This window comes from Triticum urartu, chromosome 1, assembly GCF_003073215.2.
Source record: "Triticum urartu cultivar G1812 chromosome 1, Tu2.1, whole genome shotgun sequence".
Taxonomy (NCBI): domain Eukaryota; kingdom Viridiplantae; phylum Streptophyta; class Magnoliopsida; order Poales; family Poaceae; genus Triticum; species Triticum urartu.
Window position 1 is genome coordinate 58,804,006 of NC_053022.1, and position 6,480 is coordinate 58,810,485.

The 6,480-nt window shown below is 42.0% G+C and overlaps 2 long non-coding RNA genes across 2 annotated transcripts; one reads left to right on the forward strand and one right to left on the reverse strand.

The window, feature by feature from the left end:
- Nucleotides 1-1,521: 1,521 nt before the first annotated feature.
- Nucleotides 1,522-2,903, forward strand: LOC125547204. Its single transcript, XR_007300666.1, has 2 exons — nucleotides 1,522-1,710; nucleotides 1,831-2,903. It is a non-coding gene; the product is annotated as an uncharacterized LOC125547204 (long non-coding RNA).
- Nucleotides 2,378-5,938, reverse strand: LOC125547196. The gene is made up of 2 exons (XR_007300665.1): nucleotides 5,405-5,938; nucleotides 2,378-5,315 (listed from the first exon to the last, which is right to left on the reverse strand). It is a non-coding gene; the product is annotated as an uncharacterized LOC125547196 (long non-coding RNA).
- Nucleotides 5,939-6,480: the final 542 nt, after the last annotated feature.

The following is a 6,480-nucleotide window of genomic DNA, read 5'->3' on the forward strand; positions in this document are numbered from 1 at the left end:
AAAGAAAAACCTGCACACCGCCGTCTCCGAATCCCCGATTCGAGAGGTCTTCGAGGAGGTGAACCAATCCTGATCGAATCCCGACTCCGACTGCTGGGTGGAACAATGGCGGCGCAGTAGGAGCTAGCCAACACCAGCCCGTCGTGCTCCACCGCCCTCAACCACGGATTTGTTTCCTCCCGCGTCCGGTGCCACCGTTATTCCCGCTTCCCTCGAGGGCCATGGATAGTAGGGAAGATCGACACTCCTTGGTTGCTGAGGAGAAGGACAAGCAGCCTGCTCCCTTCAGTGACGCTCCGTCTCCGGTGCGCGCCGTGCGAAATCGTCCGTGGCCGTCCCCTATCGTGATCCCGCCGGAGGCTAATCCGTCCGGCAAGTACCGCATTCTCGTTGCCACCGCCGACGACATTGGGGACCCGATCTCGCCGGAGGAGATAGCCGCGCTGGAGGACAAGGAGGGCGACGACGCAGGCACACGGTTCTACAAGGCAGCCGCTCGGGCCGACGTCGTTATGAGGAATTACATCCATGAACACGGCAGCCTCTACATGGATGAGAACTCCAAGTACATGATCGACAACTCCGCCCAGGTTGAGGAAATAAGGTAATATTTATTCGCCTCCCCCCTGCCACTCGAGAAGATGATTCGCACATCCATGTCAAACTTTGTTTTTGGTTCATGCCAAACTTTGTTTTTCACGCATTTTAAATCAGAAATTCCTTATTTAATACTGTACTAGCTTAATAATGCTTTAATAATATGTTTTTCTCATTGTAGTTGCAAGCATGTTACAGCAGAAGAAATGGAAGCAAAGATAATCAGGCAAGAGATCACTAGGAAGCAAACATATTTATCAGAACTGGCTTTAGCGAGTTTCAATAAGAGGAAAAAGGTATTGGCATTTTCCTATCTTCCATTTGCTATTTGGTTCCTGCTTGTATATTGTGTGCAAGTCAGTGTTCTGTTGTGTGCCGGTATGTAGTGTTAGAAGAAATACCAGATTATGTTTCTTGACATTATAAATAGAACCTAAGCTCGCATCCATGAGGACTTGAACCTGGATTTTGGGTGTGTACATCAACTATCCCAACCAAGCGAGCTAGGTTTACTTGCTGGAAATATTAAATTAGGATCACTAGCTAGCACATGAGCTGCACAGACTGCGTGTTTCAAAATACTTAGTGTAATTTATGAGTGTTTCAATTAAACTTAGGGAAGCTTCTGAAGATTACAGAATTTCCCTATTCCACTTCTAGCATTCTTTAGTGGCTACTGATATTAATTCTTGTTAATCCAGTTAGAAGAATTAGCAGCCAACTCCATCGCAAGTTTGTTCGTGATATTTTGTTCCCTTAGAGTTGTGTTTAATTAGCTTATTAAGTCCCGTTTTGTGCAAGTTTGCAAGTGCAATCACCAATTACGTGTATCACATTACTGTGACAATGCTCAATATATAGCTGCACATATTTTGTAAATCTGATTTTTCTCTCCTTTCTCTCTGCCCAAATTGCAGGTGAAGTTTGAGTTGTGTGGTACATTGCTTTCTAGGCTCTTTTACGAGAGCAGCCATATTTTTACACACCTAAATTTCGTCGCCAAGCGCAAGGATAAGAAAAAACTCTTTTTCACCGAGATAGAGGACTGTGGACGGGGTCGTGAAGAGATCTTGAAAGTACGCTGTTGCGTTCCCCTGGATTCATTATGTGAAGGTAAACCCGAATATTATCCAGATCAACGATTTATTGGTTTTATGCTTGTTCCCTATTCACCGGTTTGTTGCTATATATTTTGGCACTGAACGACCTCTTGCTACTGTATTTGTTATGCAGGTGGTTATTATTACTAGTGTGATGATCCTAGACGTGGCTGTAGGAAAGGGTTTGACTTCACACGTTGCTACGGCTGCAGCGAGTTCCTGAAACATCCGGTTGATGGCTCCACCTACTCAGGAGGCCATGACCATCGGAGGAGGAACTATATAGTTTAGAACGTTGTTTCATTTATCAGCGGTGGAGCCTCATGGTCATGGAGGTCCATACCGGACCTTGCAGCAACGGGGTGACAGTGAGCCCCATCGTTAATTAATTAATTCACTGTGGATTCGTACACTTGTGACACATTTTTTTCTTTTATTTCTAAATATAAGATGTCTTTGACAAACAAGACGTCTTATATTTAGAAAAATGTAGTACTTTACATTAATGTCCGCTGCAAGCTCGTGGTGCGTACTCTGATGTAGTACTAGAGGCTGGGGCGCCACCTGGTGGCGCCACCTGAGCGGGCATGTGCACACTTATCTTGTCTGGACACTTTCAGTTGTCATGTTTGGCCATCAATTTCATTTATTTGAGTTCATTAGGATCTATTGGTAGCACATCAATCAAAGTACATATACTGTATTATTTGAGTTCAGAACCATCACAAGTAATGATACATCTAATGAGGATATATTACAGTTAATCCAAAAGCAAAGACAGGCCAACACCAAGTGCTTCAGTTTGGCTGAAGAAAGGGACTTCATGACTAAGGAACCAAATAAAACATAACACCTTTATGAGTACTCTATAGGCCTGGCGTCATCCATTTCCACATCAGAATCAGCATGATGTTCATCTTGATGTACCCAACACAAATGCTACATGGATTTTAGTCAGCTACACTCCCCACTACTTCTGCACTTCCCCTTGCACACACCGAGGAGCAGCGACTGATGCAAGTTGATGCAACCCAGAATAAAGTACAATTGCCTAGTGAAAGGCAACATACCTAGCATGCACATGGAAAGTGAGAGTAGCAATAAAAGAACATACCATTTACCGTTATGATTATTACTGCACGCCAAATTGGTCCATTTTGATTATTATTGCAAGCCAATATTCTTAATCACTCTGCGCAAATTTAACCTAAACTAAATATCTAAGAGTACTCTTTCGTTTATGTATTTTACAGAAGTTCAGTTCAGGGAAACTATTGAAGCAAAGGTGTCAAGCTTTTAGCATTCTAAAGGACTTATGATTGTGCAAAATTTACACAACTACAAGAATTACTGATCAACATGAGTTACAAAATTACAAATGCATGGTAATTTTTTTAAAGGCATTCATATTCTAAAGCATTAAAACAAGAATTTGAATGCTTTGATTCTTTAAACAATCAGATCGAGCACTCAACAGTTCTATTAGCGCCGCTCAAATTCTGAGTGCGATGTTGTGTACGTAGCCAAAACTCACCCATCAAAGACAATCTGAAATATGAGCAATGGTTAAAACAAGCAATTGTTGAAGTTAAATGTAATTAGATAGGAAGTCACATTTGATTCATGACCATCGAGCTGAGAGTGACACCAATAAAGCTGAGTCACCATGAAGAGAAACAACTAATGTGAACCTCGGGTTGTAAAACAGATAGGATGACTCATGTGCTGATTGCAAAAATTTATACTTATAAGGAAATTACCATGCTTCATGAATAGATGCCAATATAGTAACAGGAAAGTGAAGTAAGGTGAAATTTTGTTAGGCAAAACTCACACTCTAGCTTGCACTGCTTGAAGAAATCAACCAAAAGCACAGATAGAGGGCATTGTGGCATCCGATCAATTGGGGTAACTGTACCATCACACTAATTATATCATGGAAAACAATGTCTTCCAATGGTCATGCATAATACATCAGGCTAATCATGTTCCTGACCTGGAATCAGTCAAGTCACAGCTAATACATAGCAAAATCACAGATGATAATTATATTTCCAGGAAGTGCAAATAAGTTGTGTTACTCACTGAACTGAAGCCACTCAAGCCACAAGTAACACCATTCCTAGTTGCATCAGCACCAAAAGAGGCGGTCAATTTTACTCACCTTGATTGGGACGATGAACCCTTCTCGGCATTAGTGATCACGATGTATCAGGTTAGGATAAAGTCATGGGTTTTCCCAAAATAAAATAAAAAAAGCCCAGTAAGAAAGAAATCATAAGTATTCAAGTCTATCAAACAATGAGGCAATTCCGTTGGCATGCCAACAATCAGACAAAACAAAACCTGCAGTCCTCAATTTTTTTTTCCTTCTAAAAAAGTGTAATGTTAAAAAAGGGAGTGAAATAAAATGTTACTCGAATCCGCATCCAAAAAATCCATAGAAGCAATCAAGCAAAGATGAAAAAAATAAATTATGTACAAAATTGATGTCGAAACACCTATACTTTCCCCCGAGAGCAAAAATGTGTAATGTTAGAAAAAGGAGTTAAATAAAATGTTACGTGAATCCGCATCCAGATAGTTTACCTTGCCAAGCTCATCAAATCCATCTAAATGATTAAGAAGCTCCATGAGTGTCCGCTGGATCTCACGGATGTCACAGGTTCCCTCACTAAATCTTCTCTCACCAATTGCATCGATTTCAACCATGAAGATAATGCATCGCTAGAAATAACAATTTGATGAAAATGAAACAAAATCTATGAGCAGGGTAAATAAACTAAATGGTGATATAAGCTAAAAGATCTCAGAAATGCACTTCTACTTATATTGAGATCAGTTTGATTTCTTTTTCTCAGGAAAAACTGATACTGAGATCTAAAGCTTAAAATTTTATAGCGTTGAACCGGAATACAATTCGATGACATGATATCTGAGTCAAGCGAACTATCAAGTCGCAGCTTGCATCTCAGCGCCAGGGGATGCATAACTATCTGCCAACCTGCGTTTCTAACAGGTAATAAGGGAATTAAGTTTAAGACCAATTAGCTTTGCAAAAAAGAGAGACGGGGCAAAACTTACTTGGTGATCACGTGCATAGCCAAACAAACATTTCTCTGATTAAATGAGCAATTTCTCCGATGTATTTGTCAATTATAGCACTTGACACAATCTGATTTTTAGACAACACGTCAGTGTAATGTAATACTGACAGAATGAAAATACGAAGTACCATCAATCAAGTGAAAACCCAAAAAGTTAGCATGAATGTTACTGGCCATAGCCCTTGATAATAATGGCTTCCCCATAGAGTAGAACACCCTGGAAAAAGTTAAACAAACATACATTGGCAACCATATATTGATCTTGTATCTGACAAGTTGTTTCTCTGTCGCTAATCAAGTTTGATGATGGGCCAGAATAATCAAGAGAGATTGCAACAAGAGAGATTGTATGTGGAGGCCTTGTTGCTGCCGCATGCCGGTCTTGTACTATTGTGTGCTCTGCTCTGTATGATTCGGTGGTTTCCCTGCTCGCTGTATATATAGGACAGTAGTGGAACACGCGCGCAGGAAACGGTCTTTACCACTTCAATTTGTAGGAATAAATTGGAACCTAAAGACATTTGTTGTTGAATTGACCTTGGGGTGTCTCAGGCAATAAATATCATGATTAAGAGAAGAGCATGTGAAGCATCGGTTTACCTGCATAAATTAGTCGAGGAGCAGGCCGTGGAGAACACACTGAACCCGTTCAGTGTCGACCAAATTGAAGGACCTCCTGAAATAGTGCATGCAGATGACGAGTGATGCGCCGTGGGCGGCGGTAGCGAGTGCGCCAGCAGCCATGAGCACCTAGTTGAGGCCGTCGGCCAATTGGAACAGCCTCGAAAAGGAGACAACGGCAGGAGGGGCCTCAACCTCGTCCTCCTCCACATCATCGTCGGCGGCGCCTTTGCCCTCCTGACCCCAACACCGTCATCCTCTGCCGACCCATCTCCGTACAGCGACAGCGACTCCGAAGGCTTCGAGACCTGGGACACCTCCACCCGACGACCTTCTAGCGGCTCAGGTGTAGCGGCGGGCCCGTGCTCCTTCTTTAGAGGAAGGGAGAGGTGGTCAAGGAGGAGGGGACGGCGGAGGGCTCGAGCTTGGCTAGGGGAGAGGAGAAGTGGCGGAGGTGGCGGCTCAGGGATGAGGGAAGGAGGGAGGAGAAGGCGATTTGACAGGGGAGTTGACTTCGCAGGGAAGGAAACGATGGTGTGTTGATCCGTTGCATTGTTTACTTTCTTTTTTTTCTGCTTGCGTTTGTCCTTTCCTGTCCGACGTGGACACCGGGAGGAGGCGCCCATACCGCGACCGTTAAAGGGTTGTATATTCACTAAGTGTGTACTGTTGTGAATTATGTTAATACTTCTCCCGTCCGATGAAAATTGTATATATAGAAATTTTATGACAAATTATGAAGTGAATTAAAAATGGATTGGGAAGATGCAAGCCACCATCCTTCTTCTTTTTAATTTCCAACACCCAGTAAGCTAAGTGCATGTAGAAATTAAGGAGACCATGTGTAGAATGTTATTGGTCGTGATTACCATGTGATTAGAGAAAATTCATTTTTTGTACTTTAAAATGCATGGAGAAGATAAAATTACACTCTTTTGTGGACAAATTTTAAAACCAAAAATATGCTATGTATCGCGCATGCTCTCTCTAATATATTCCTCAAAGTGTAATATGGTATTTACACCATACTAAGTAAGAAAAAAAATGAACAATGA